Below are 13,299 nucleotides of genomic sequence, written 5' to 3'. Positions count from 1 at the left end.
TGAACCAGAACAAGGCTCTCCACTACTTATTGTTCCTGCATTGATGATTTGTGGTTGTATTTTATTCCAGATCCCCATTAGCTGCTGTCAAGTTTCAGCTACTCTTCCTGGGGTCCAATCATCATTACATAAAACAAAACCAGTGGTGTGTTGCGGGTACTATTTAATGAAACTGTCAGTTGTGGACTTGTGAGGCATCTGTTTCTCAAACTAGACACTCTAATGTACTTGTCCTCTTGCTCAGTTGTGCACCAGGGCCTCCCACTCCTCTTTCTATTCTGGCTAGAGACAGTTTGCGCTGTTCTGTGAAGGGAGTAGTACACAGTGTTGTACGTGATCTTCAGTTTCTTGGCAATTTCTCGCATGGAATAGCCTTCATTTCTCAGAACAAGAATAGACTGACGAGTTTCAGAAGAAAGGTCTTTGTTTTTAGCCATTTTGAGCCTGTAATCGAACGCACAAATGCTGATGCTCCAGATACTCAACTAGTCTAAAGACGGACAGTTTTATTGATTCTTTAATCACAACAACAGTTTTCAGCTGTGCTAACATAATTGCAAAAGGGGTTTCTTTTTTTTCTTCTTTTTAAAATTTTACCCCTTTTTCTCCCCAATTTCGTGGTATCCGATTGTTTTAGTAGCTACTATATTGTCTCATCGCTACAACTCCCGTACGGTCTCGGGAGAGACGAAGGTTGAAAGTCATGCGTCCTCCGATACACAACCCAACCAAGTTGCACTGCTTCTTAACACAGCGCTCATCCAACCCGGAAGCCAACCCGGAAGCCAGCCGTACCAAAACACCGTGCACCTGGCAACCTTGGTTAGCGCACACTGCGCCCAGCCCACCACAGGAGTCGCTGGTTCACTCACGAGACTCCCAGTTACACAACAAATGTTCCTTTTGTTCCATAAAGCTGATTTTTATATCCAAAATACCTCTGTTTGTTTGGCGCATTATGTTCAGAAATCCACAGGAAAGAACGGTCACGACAACATAGACAAAAATTCCAAATAGTTTCCATGATGTCCACAGAAACATGTCAAACGTTTTCTATAATCGATAATATATCAAACGCAAATGTCTTTCACAGTAGGAGAGGGAAAAGCAATACCTATCCAAACTCTGTTGCGCGAGCAAAACTCATGTGACCACTTGACGCGATGTTATCGTTCTGGCTCATTTTTCAAAATAAAAGCCTGAAACTATGTCTGAAGACTGTTGACACCTTGAGGAAACGATAGGAAAAGCAATCTGGTTCATATCCCTTTAAATCCAGCAAAGGGAGGCTATGGAACATGGAGTTTTCAAAATAGAAGCCACTTCCTGTTTTGATTTTCCTCAGGGTTTCGCCTGCAATATCAGTTATGTTATACTCACAGACAATATTTTGACAGTTTTGGAAACTTTAGAGTGTTTTCTATCCAATACGAATAATAATATGCATATATTAGCAACTGAGACTGAGGAGCTAGCCGTTTACAATGGGCACCTTTCCATCCAAGCTACTCAATACTGCCCCTGCAGCCATAAAAAGTTAACCAAACCTGTATGTTCAAGATTTTATGCAGTACATGTGAATTACAGGAGAAGGTGATCCACTCAATCCAGTCCCTGAGGAGAATAGATGGGAAGCAGCCCCATTGGGAGGGGCCATACCAAGGACTCCTGGGGACAGCCTTTGCTGTGAGAATAGCTGAAAGAGCTACCTGGATTCATATCGCACTGCAAAGGGGTAGGACACACTAACACTGTCAAACAATCACAGTGTTGGAGAGGAGAACTGGAATCAACAGGATCCGGCGGTCATCTCTCTAACGAAAACTCCCTAACCCCGTCATTTCATCCCTGTGTTTGTTCATAGAAGTGGAAGTGGCCTCTGGCTGCTGATATGTTTTCCGGGAAAGGGCGAGGCTTTACAGGTGTGCTGGCCGTCCTGAGCTGTCTGATCGTGGGAGCCATATTCCTGATACACCATGAACCCTGAGAAGGCCTAAGAGGGTAACTTGACTCATGTGCTAGATGAGGGGAATTTGATATTACCATAGCATCTTAGCAGGTCACTGGAACTGAATAGTAAGGAAGGGAGAGTGAGATTGGGAAGGATTTCTCAGTGGAGTTCTATGTAGACCAAATGGGGTCTCTGACTCCTTGGCAGTCTAGGACTAAGAGCAGCCATTATGGAAGACATCTGTGCAAGTTCCTGTGTAATTCATGGAATCAAGTCATAGCTCACACTGAGAGGGGTGGCTATGCACACCCACACACTCAATATGGGAACAGATGGAGTTTAGTAAAGGTGGGAGTTTCGGGCTGTGTTCTGGAGCAGGGGAGGTATTGTATAAAGGTACGAATTACCATTAAAACTGTAAAGATCCAGAATCTTGGATTATGGTATATTGGTTTTAATCAGTCTTTAACGGATACTATGGTACCATTCCAGGTGACAGAGGTGAGAGCTGGTAAGGATACTATGGGCAGCCAGAGTTCAATCAGTCTCCCTAACACAACTGGTATTCCTAGTGTAATCATCCAGGGCCAAGGACCGGTACAAATAGTTCAGACAAAAGACTTTAAAGAAGTGATAGAGAGACTGGGTTTAGAGATTCCAACCTCTGGTTAGAATGAATTTAATATACGGCCAGATCAGTAGCTAAAGAAGAATGCTATGCCTGTGCCACAGCTAAACCTCAGTTGACAACCATCCCTTTTCCACTAAATGGAATTAATTCACCTAGGGGAAGGGCCTGTATGGTAAAGCTATTCATGGAAGCAGGAATGCCAGATAATGACAGTACGGATTTGCACTATTTATATCCACATGTTCTTCTGAAATCTAGGCTTCCTCCCTTCACAGTGGCAAGAGGACACTATTACTGTTTGGCCCGGTATAGTACTTATGGGAAATACGTAGGGGAAGTCAGTACCTGCAATAGGACAGAGAATGTTATTACTGATGAAACTATGAGTGATCTGGCAGACTGGTTGAGATCTGGGGATTTCAGTAAGATAAGGAGGCCCAGGGCTGACATCTGGTGGTTGTGTGGGAGAATGACGTTATGGCCCGAGTTTACCTACTAATTGGATAGGACTATGTGCACTAGTACATTTGGGAATGCCTTTCACACTCATTCAACACCATGACACGTTGTCGGCCAAATGGGAGAAAATAAGAAAATACTCCGTCTGGGTCTTTTGATGATAGAGTATATATTGATAACATTTGGGTTCCACAGGGGTGCCAGATGAGTTCAAAGCAAGAAATCAGATCTTAGCAGATTTAGAGTCAAATATTTTCTGGTGGTCCACTCTCAATAAGAATGTGGACTGGATCAATTATATTTATTATAATCAACAGCGCTTCATCAATTATACCAGAGATGTAATGAATGGCTTGGCAGAATGGAATAGTCTTGGATATATTACTGGCTGAAAAGGGTGGGGGGGTGTGTGGGAGTAATTTGATCCAGCTCCGGATGGATCAATGACCAAGACCTTGGCTGGTTTAACCACCCTAGCTCACGAGTTGGCAGTGAACTCAGGGGTGGATACTTCTCTGCCTAATTGGTTTTGACAGTATGTTTGGAAGATGGAAAAATGTAATGATCACTGTGTTATGGTCTACCTTCACCTGTGTGACTGTGTTAGTTTTGTGCGAATATGGTTTGATTCCATGTGTGAAAGTTCTCATTTCCAGGACTGGAATGATGAATGCATGGGCCCAGAGCTAGTGGAGGAATTCAGATCTTTTAATTATGAGCAGCCTATGTTGGACGAGACCATATTGGATGTTTAGGGAATTTAGAAGGTTTCTTTAATGAAGATTGTAACAAAAATCCTGATAAGAAGCGTTATGATTCTGATGTATTCTAGAACAGTCATTGATGATGATCGAGTATAAATACATGTATTGTTTTGGTTTATTCTTGTATATCATATAGTGTTTGAAATGTTAGTATGAATTGCATTGTCATTTAGGGTGGATTGTTAGGAATTTTAATTTTAACAATATCTACATTTAAATAGAACTATAACTAATTAAACACTACCATGTTTTACAATATCCGATGAATAATGTTAATTCACAAGGAAGAGATTATGTAGCATGAACAAGGAGTAATTAAACCTAATAAACACCATTCCAACTTAGTTGGAGAGCTATGTGTGGTGTGTTTGAAGTAAGCAAAGTGGTTCATTAACCTATGTCTGAACCCACTCAGCTATAACTCTGTGGCGATTAAATAAGACAGCGAGAGCCTCTCCAGGTTTTCCGTATCTGGAGCTGTCTGCTAAGTAATGATAGATAATGGTGTGACTTCAGAAGTTAATATTGATATAGTGTGTGTGTCACGATTGTGTGCTAGTGGGTTGGAATAAACTTTTGAACCTGCTTTGTCTTGGTCGAGAGGAGGAGTTTCTATATTCAATGACGTCATATTTTGTATATAAACTGTTGTTCGTGGTTCTATGGCAGCGCGCTCTGAGAATAAATACTATTATCTAATTTTGATAAGACTGGTCTCTGTCTATTTTATTCAAATAAGAATCTTACAAATTCTTATAAATAGACTGAGTGATTTTAACCTCTAGTAACTCCCCATCGACTGACACTAATTAGCATAACGCAACGGACATAAATATTCCTAGAAAATATTCCTATTAATGAAAATCACAAGTGAAATATATTGAGACACATCTTAGCCTTTTGTTAATCACCCTGTCATCTCAGATTTTCAAAATATTCTTTACAGCCAAAGCTAGACAAGCATTTGTGTAAGTTTATCGATAGCCTAGTTTAGCATTTTGTCTAGTTAGCAGCAGGTAACTTGGTCACGGAAATCAGAAAAGCAATCAAATTAAATCGTTTACCTTTGATGAGCTTCGGATGTTTTCACTCACGAGACTCCCAGTTAGATAGCCAATGTTCCTTTTTTCCAAGAAGATTATTTTTGTAGGCGAAATAGCTCCCTTTGTTCTTCACGTTTGGCTGAGAAATCGACCGGAAATTGCAGTCACGAAAACACCGAAAAATATTCCAAATTAGCTCCATAGTATCGACAGAAACATGGCAAACGTGGTTTATAATCAATCCTCAAGGTGTTTTTCAAATATCGATTCGATAATATATCCACGGGACAATTGGTTTTTCAGTAGGACCGATTGGAATAATGGCTACCTCTGTATTTTACACTAGAATCACTCTGAGAGCCATCAGGTGACCACTTGCGCAATGTAGCCGCTTACGGGTATTCTTCAACATAAATGCGTAAAACTATGTCACAATTCTGTAGACACCTTGGGGAATACGGAGAAAAAGTAATCTGGTTGATAGCCCATTCACTGCTCAATAGGGACGCATTGAAACGCAGAGCTTTCAAAAGATGAGTCACTTCCGGATTGGATTTTTCTCAGGATTTCGCCTGCAATATCAGTTCTGTTATACTCACAGACAATATTTTCACAGTTTTGGAAACTTTAGAGTGTTTTCTATCCTAAACTGTCAATTATATGCATATGCTTGATTCAATTAATAATTTATGATCAACTAAAGTATTACAAAATGTTAGTTTCCATCAAAATACCTCACTATTGCTGACAACAAAATTATCCAGTACAGTGCAAACAATTCTTACCCCAAATAGCTCATATCATGCAAAATGTACTTATTTGTGCATCACGACGGCTTTGTATATGGTCTGGAACGCGCTCTAAATTGTATTAATTCTCAGCAGGAGCACACAATAATGTGTGATTGTGAACCGAATGTCAGGGCATTCCAACATGTGGACATTCTTGCATCTGCAAGAACTACCCCCCTCGAGTATTCCATTAGTTCCTGCAGGAATGCCTTCCCTCGAGTATCCCATTGGTTCCTGCAGGAATGCTCTCCCTTGAGCATCCCATTAGTTCCTTCCTCGAGCAAGCAATCTTCATGCTTGTGTGACACCTTTGATATTCTGGATTCCCCCTGATTGTGTATGTGATTAAAATGTTGATCAAAAGCTAAATAGATCTATTGTCAGAATTTTTTGGGTGGTGAAGGACACTGTCTACCGGTGTCCTAGCTAGCTAGCTACCGTGGTCGCCCCCGCCACATGTGTCATGCAGGTGAAAGAGGACCCAAAAGCGACTTGGCGAAAACAGAGTCTTTAATCCAGTAAAGTGAATACAAACAAAAAAACACAACTATCACTCGAAATGACGAGGACAAACAGGAGACTCGATCTTGAACAGCAGGTGAACAGCAGGTTGCCTCGGGAAGGCACTCGAACCAGACAGACTCAGACACCTGCTCACCACGCAGCATCTGAGGAAAACACGACACGACAGGGCGATACACAATCACAGCACAGTGAATTCTAAACAAGGAACCGACAGGACAGGAACGGAACACAAAGGAAGAAATAGGGACTCTAATCAGGGGAAAGGATCGGGAACAGGTGTGGGAAGACTAAATGATTGATTAGGGGAATAGGAACAGCTGGGAGCAGGAACGGAACGATAGAGAGAAGAGAGAGCGAGAGAGTGAGAGAGGGAGGGGGAGAGAGAGGGATAGAAAGAGGGAAAGAACCTAATAAGACCAGCAGAGGGAAACGAATAGAATGGGAAGCACAGGGACAAGACAAGATAATAAATGACAAAACATGACAGTACCCCCACTCACCGAGCGCCTCCTGGCGCACTCGAGGAGGAATCCTGGCGGCAACGGAGGAAATCATCAATGAGTGAACGGTCCAGCACGTCCCGAGACGGAACCCAACTCCTCTCCTCAGGACCGTAACCCTCCCAATCCACTAAGTATTGGTGACCCCGTCCCGAGAACGCATGTCCATGATCTTATGTACCTTGTAAATAGGTGCGCTCTCGACAAGGACGGGAGGGGGGAGGGAAGACGAACGGGGGGTGCGAAGAAAGGGCTTAACACAGGAGACATGGAAGACAGGATGGACGCGACGAAGATGTCGCGGAAGAAGCAGTCGCACAGCGACAGGATTGACGACCTGGGAAACACGGAACGGACCAATGAACCGCGGAGTCAACTTACGAGAAGCTGTCGTAAGAGGAAGGTTGCGAGTGGAAAGCCACACTCTCTGGCCGCAACAATACCTTGGACTCTTAATCCTGCGTTTATTGGCGGCTCTCACAGTCTGTGCCCTGTAACGGCAAAGTGCAGACCTCACCCTCCTCCAGGTGCGCTCACAACGTTGGACAAACGCTTGAGCGGAGGGAACGCTGGACTCGGCAAGCTGGGATGAGAACAGAGGAGGCTGGTAACCCAGACTACTCTGAAACGGAGATAACCCGGTAGCAGACGAAGGAAGCGAATTGTGAGCGTATTCTGCCCAGGGGAGCTGTTCTGCCCAAGACGCAGGGTTTCTGAAAGAAAGGCTGCGTAGTATGCGACCAATCGTCTGATTGGCCCTCTCTGCTTGACCGTTAGACTGGGGATGAAACCCGGAAGAGAGACTGACGGACGCACCAATCAAACGACAGAACTCCCTCCAAAACTGTGACGTGAATTGCGGGCCTCTGTCTGAAACGGCGTCTAACGGGAGGCCATGAATTCTGAATACATTCTCGATAATGATTTGTGCCGTCTCCTTAGCGGAAGGAAGTTTAGCGAGGGGAATGAAATGTGCCGCCTTAGAGAACCTATCGACAACCGTAAGAATCACAGTCTTCCCCGCAGACAAAGGCAGACCGGTAATGAAGTCTAAGGCGATGTGAGACCATGGTCGAGAAGGAATGGGAGCGGTCTGAGACGACCGGCAGGAGGAGAGTTACCCGACTTAGTCTGCGCGCAGTCCGAACAAGCAGCCACGAAACGGCGCGTGTCACGCTCCTGAGTCGGCCACCAAAAGCGCTGGCGAATAGACGCAAGAGTGCCTCGAACACCGGGATGACCAGCTAACTTGGCAGAGTGAGCCCACTGAAGAACAGCCAGACGAGTGGAAACAGGAACGAAAAGGAGGTTACTAGGACAAGCGCGGCGACGCAGTGTGCGTGAGTGCTTGCTTAACCTGTCTCTCAATTCCCCAGACTGTTAACCCGACAACACGCCCATAAGGAAGAATCCCCTCGGGATCAGTAGAAGCCACAGAAGAACTAAACAGACGGGATAAGGCATCAGGCTTGGTGTTCTTGCTACCCGGACGGTAAGAAATCACAAACTCGAAACGAGCGAAAAACAACGCCCAACGAGCTTGACGGGCATTAAGTCGTTTGGCAGAACGGATGTACTCAAGGTTCTTATGGTCTGTCCAAACGACAAAAGGAACGTCGCCCCCTCCAACCACTGTCGCCATTCGCCTAGGGCTAAGCGGATGGCGAGCAGTTCACGGTTACCCACATCATAGTTGCGCTCAGATGGCGACAGGCGATGAGAAAAATAAGCGCAAGGATGAACCTTATCGTCAGACTGGAAGCGCTGGGATAGAATGGCTCCCACGCCTACCTCTGAAGCGTCAACCTCGACAATGAATTGTCTAGTGACGTCAGGAGTAACGAGGATAGGAGCGGACGTAAAACGTTCTTTTAGAAGATCAAAAGCTCCCTGGGCGGAACCGGACCACTTAAAACACGTCTTGACAGAAGTAAGAGCTGTGAGAGGGGCAGCAACTTGACCGAAATTACGAATGAAACGCCGATAGAAATTAGCGAAACCTAAAAAGCGCTGCAACTCGACACGTGACCTTGGAACGGGCCAATCACTGACAGCTTGGACCTTAGCGGAATCCATCTGAATGCCTTCAGCGGAAATAACGGAACCGAGAAAAGTAACGGAGGAGACATGAAAAGAGCACTTCTCAGCCTTTACGTAGAGACAATTCTCTAAAAGGCGCTGTAGAACACGTCGAACGTGCTGAACATGAATCTCGAGTGACGGAGAAAAAATCAGGATATCGTCAAGATAGACAAAAACAAAGATGTTCAGCATGTCTCTCAGAACATCATTAACTAATGCCTGAAAACCAGCTGGCGCATTGGCGAGACCGAACGGCAGAACCCGGTACTCAAAATGCCCTAACGGAGTGTTAAACGCCGTTTTCCACTCGTCCCCCTCTCTGATGCGCACGAGATGGTAAGCGTTACGAAGGTCCAACTTAGTAAAGCACCTGGCTCCCTGCAGAATCTCGAAGGCTGATGACATAAGGGAAGCGGATAACGATTCTTAACCGTTTGTCATTCAGCCCTCGATAATCCACGCAGGGCGCAGAGTACCGTCCTTCTTCTTAACAAAAAGAACCCCGCCCCGGCCGGAGAGGAAGAAGGCACTATGGTACCGGCGTCAAGAGACACAGACAAATAATCCTCGAGAGCCTTACGTTCGGGAGCCGACAGAGAGTATAGTCTACCCCGAGGAGGAGTGGTCCCCGGAAGGAGATCAATACTACAATCATACGACCGGTGAGGAGGAAGGGAGTTGGCTCGGGACCGACTGAAGACCGTGCGCAGATCATGATATTCCTCCGGCACTCCTGTCAAATCGCCAGGTTCCTCCTGAGAAGTAGGGACAGAAGAAACGGGAGGGATGGCAGACATTAAACACTTCACATGACAAGAAACGTTCCAGGATAGGATAGAATTACTAGACCAATTAATAGAAGGATTATGACATACTAGCCAGGGATGACCCAAAACAACAGGTGTAAACGGTGAACGGAAAATCAAAAAAGAAATAGTCTCACTGTGGTTACCAGATACTGTGAGGGTTAAAGGTAGTGTCTCAAATCTGATACTGGGAAGATGACTACCATCTAAGGCGAACATGGGCGTAGGCTTCTCTAACTCTCTGAAAGGAATGTCATGTTTCCGAACCCATGCTTCGTCCATGAAACAACCCTCAGCCCCAGAGTCTATCAAGGCACTACATGTAGCACCCGAACCGGTCCAGCGTAGATGGACCGACAAAGTAGTACAGGATTTTGATGGAGAGACTTGAGTAGTTGCGCTCACCTGTAGCCCTCCGCTTACAGATGAGCTCTGGCTTTACTGGACATGAATTAACAAAATGTCCAGCAACTCCGCAATAGAGGCACAGGCGGTTGGTGATCCTCCGTTCCCTCTCCTTAGTCGAGATGCGAATCCCTCCCAGCTGCATCGGCTCAGTCTCTGAGCCAGAGGAGGGAGATGGTTGCGATGCGGAGCAGGGAAACACCGTTGATGCGAGCTCTCTTCCACGAGCCCGGTGACGAAGATCTACCCGTCGTTCTATGCGGATGGCGAGAGCAATCAAAGAGTCCACATCTGAAGGAACCTCCCGGGAGAGAATCTCATCCTTAACCACTGCGTGGAGTCCCTCCAGAAAACGAGCGAGCAGCGCCGGCTCGTTCCACTCACTAGAGGCAGCAAGAGTGCGAAACTCAATAGAATAATCCGTTATGGACCGTTCACCTTGGCATAAGGAAGCCAGGGCCCTAGAAGCCTCCCTACCAAAAACTGAACGGTCAAAAACCCGAATCATCTCCTCTTTAAAGTTCTGGAACTTGTTAGAGCAATCAGCCCTTGCCTCCCAGATAGCTGTGCCCCATTCTCGAGCCCGGCCAGTAAGGAGTGAAATGACGTAAGCAACCCGAGCTCTCTCTCTAGAGTATGTGTTGGGTTGGAGAGAGAACACAATCTCACACTGCGTGAGAAAGGAGCGGCACTCAGTGGGCTGCCCGGAGTAGCAAGGTGGGTTATTAACCCTAGGTTCTGGAGGCTCGGCAGGCCAGGAAGTAACAGGTGGCACGAGACGTAGACTCTGGAACTGTCCAGAGAGGTCGGAAACCTGAGCGGCCAGGTTCTCCACGGCATGGCGAGCAGCAGACAATTCCTGCTCGTGTCTGCCGAGCATGGCTCCTTGGATCTCGACGGCAGTGTAACGAGCGTCTGAAGTCGCTGGGTCCATTCCTTGGTCGGTTCCTTCTGTCATGCAGGTGAAAGAGGACCCAAAAGCGACTTGGCGAAAACAGAGTCTTTAATCCAGTAAAGTGAATACAAACAAAAAAACACAACTATCACTCGAAATGACGAGGACAAACAGGAGACTCGATCTTGAACAGCAGGTGAACAGCAGGTTGCCTCGGGAAGGCACTCGAACCAGACAGACTCAGACACCTGCTCACCACGCAGCATCTGAGGAAAACACGACACGACAGGGCGATACACAATCACAGCACGGTGAATTCTAAACAAGGAACCGACAGGACAGGAACGGAACACAAAGGAAGAAATAGGGACTCTAATCAGGGGAAAGGATCGGGAACAGGTGTGGGAAGACTAAATGATTGATTAGGGGAATAGGAACAGCTGGGAGCAGGAACGGAACGATAGAGAGAAGAGAGAGCGAGAGAGTGAGAGAGGGAGGGGGAGAGAGAGGGATAGAAAGAGGGAAAGAACCTAATAAGACCAGCAGAGGGAAACGAATAGAATGGGAAGCACAGGGACAAGACAAGATAATAAATGACAAAACATGACAACATGTGTACCGGAGTCCGAGTTAGCTAGCTAGCACAGAGTTTCCTTCACTAATACCTGCTCTCGTCGATAACAGAACTGTGGGAAAGCACTGCCCGACAGGCTGTGATGAGAGACACTGTCTACCGGTGTCCTAGCTAGCTAGCACATAGTGTCATTCGCTCCGACCTGCCAAACACCTGCCCTTGCCGTCATTAACAGTGTCTGCCTCTTCTTTATCGTTGGTTGGCATCCAACCTTATGGTGCATTACTGCCAGCTTCTGTAATGGAGTGCACCCACCTCCTTCCTGTGTACCGGAGTCCTAGCTAAAAATTAGCAGATGCAGGATGCCCACATGCAGGAACGCCCTGAATCGCGGGCCGCTATTACACCCTTCTCAGCACATTAGAAAAGGATAGTGGGAGGGGGCCCTTGCGCATCTTGCGACCTGTAGCAGCTGCTATCTAGCAATCAGCGGATCCCAAATACTGCTTACCAGATCAGCAAAGAAAACACATAAGCAAAAGAAAAAGGTTTGAGGCATGATTGACTCAAGGTCTAATCCTAAATAAAGTTTTCAACTCACTGAAAGACCTTATCACTGAAGCTTGCTGGAATATGAGATCCTCAGGTATCTCACTTCAGAGTATGGACTCATCACTTTTCCCCTGTGCAGCTCAACCTGTGTAGCGATGGATTGGGTTGGTAACGTTGTGATCGTACTGTCGCTATGGGAGTTAACTTGTCCAGTTGGGTGAACAAAGTTTGCATTAATTTTCATGAGTCAACATTGATAATTATATATTTATTGTTTTTTGGGTCTGGAAGTAAGTAGGCCTGTCTGTAATGTTGTCTGTCTCTGTGTTAGATCAGGAGAAACTATCTTACTATGTTGATGGACTTGGATGTGGAACAGCTCCGTATTCCAGTGAGCACTCTTTATTCTTTACTCCCAATCAGGTCAGTCTAATTAAGATGTGACCTTTTAAATTTCCATTGATGTACAGTGGGGGGAGCTGGTGGTTTGGTAGCTTGAATGATATCCTACTCTCTCTGTAGGAGCAAGAGTACAGTGAGTTCTCCCGGATTTGTAGAGACCTGCCCCAGATCGGGGATGCTGTCATGATCACTTGTGCAAAAGGTGGGGTCCAGTTCTCAGCCAGTGGGGAGTTGGGCACTGGCATCATCAAGCTGTCCCAGACCAACAGCGTGGGCAGTGAAGATGAAGCAGTGAGAGAGGCCTGGAGGACTGACTGCATGCTCACACGTACACACACACACACACACACATATAAACATTTTCCCTGACAGTCAAAGCGGAAAGATATTCAAAGATATTCCAGAATGGAATGAAGTGGCAATAACATGGTTTCCATAATCACTGTTGGCCTTAAAGACTCAGATCTACATGGAGGCTTTGTTCAACATGTGTAAAACCATCTCAACCTGGTTAGTCTCTCCCTCCAGAGGTGGAGTATAGGATTGCAGACATGGGCCACATCAAGTATTAACTGGCACTTGTGATTGTCGAGGGTGCATCCGAATCCTCAACCTGACTAAGCAAGAATTAGAACAGTTGGACTGAACCCTGAAGAACACTGACGCCCTAGTGAACTGTTACCGTTAAAGAAGTATGGCTGTTCTGCAGGTCCCAATATGTTCCAGATGCCAGTTAAATCCTGTAGGAATGCTGTATACTGTATTATGGTTGAGGCAATATAACTAATGATATTTTTTGGTGATACAAATGTGTTTCCATGCGAGAAACATTTAAGTTGTTTGATGGATACAGTATGTTTGCCACATCTTGTTTATCCTTATCAAATGGCTAATTCATCACCCAGTGGGTGCTATAAAA

At 45.7% G+C, this 13,299-nt stretch overlaps 1 pseudogene; it reads left to right on the top strand.

The window, feature by feature from the left end:
* The first annotated feature begins 2,428 nt into the window (after window positions 1-2,428).
* LOC124006856 lies at window positions 2,429-12,952 on the top strand (annotated as a pseudogene).
* Window positions 12,953-13,299: the final 347 nt, after the last annotated feature.

This window comes from Oncorhynchus gorbuscha, linkage group LG20 (genome assembly GCF_021184085.1).
Source record: "Oncorhynchus gorbuscha isolate QuinsamMale2020 ecotype Even-year linkage group LG20, OgorEven_v1.0, whole genome shotgun sequence".
Classification (NCBI taxonomy): domain Eukaryota; kingdom Metazoa; phylum Chordata; class Actinopteri; order Salmoniformes; family Salmonidae; genus Oncorhynchus; species Oncorhynchus gorbuscha.
Note: the sequence above shows the minus strand (reverse complement) of the source record. Positions and strands in the feature narration are given on the sequence as shown.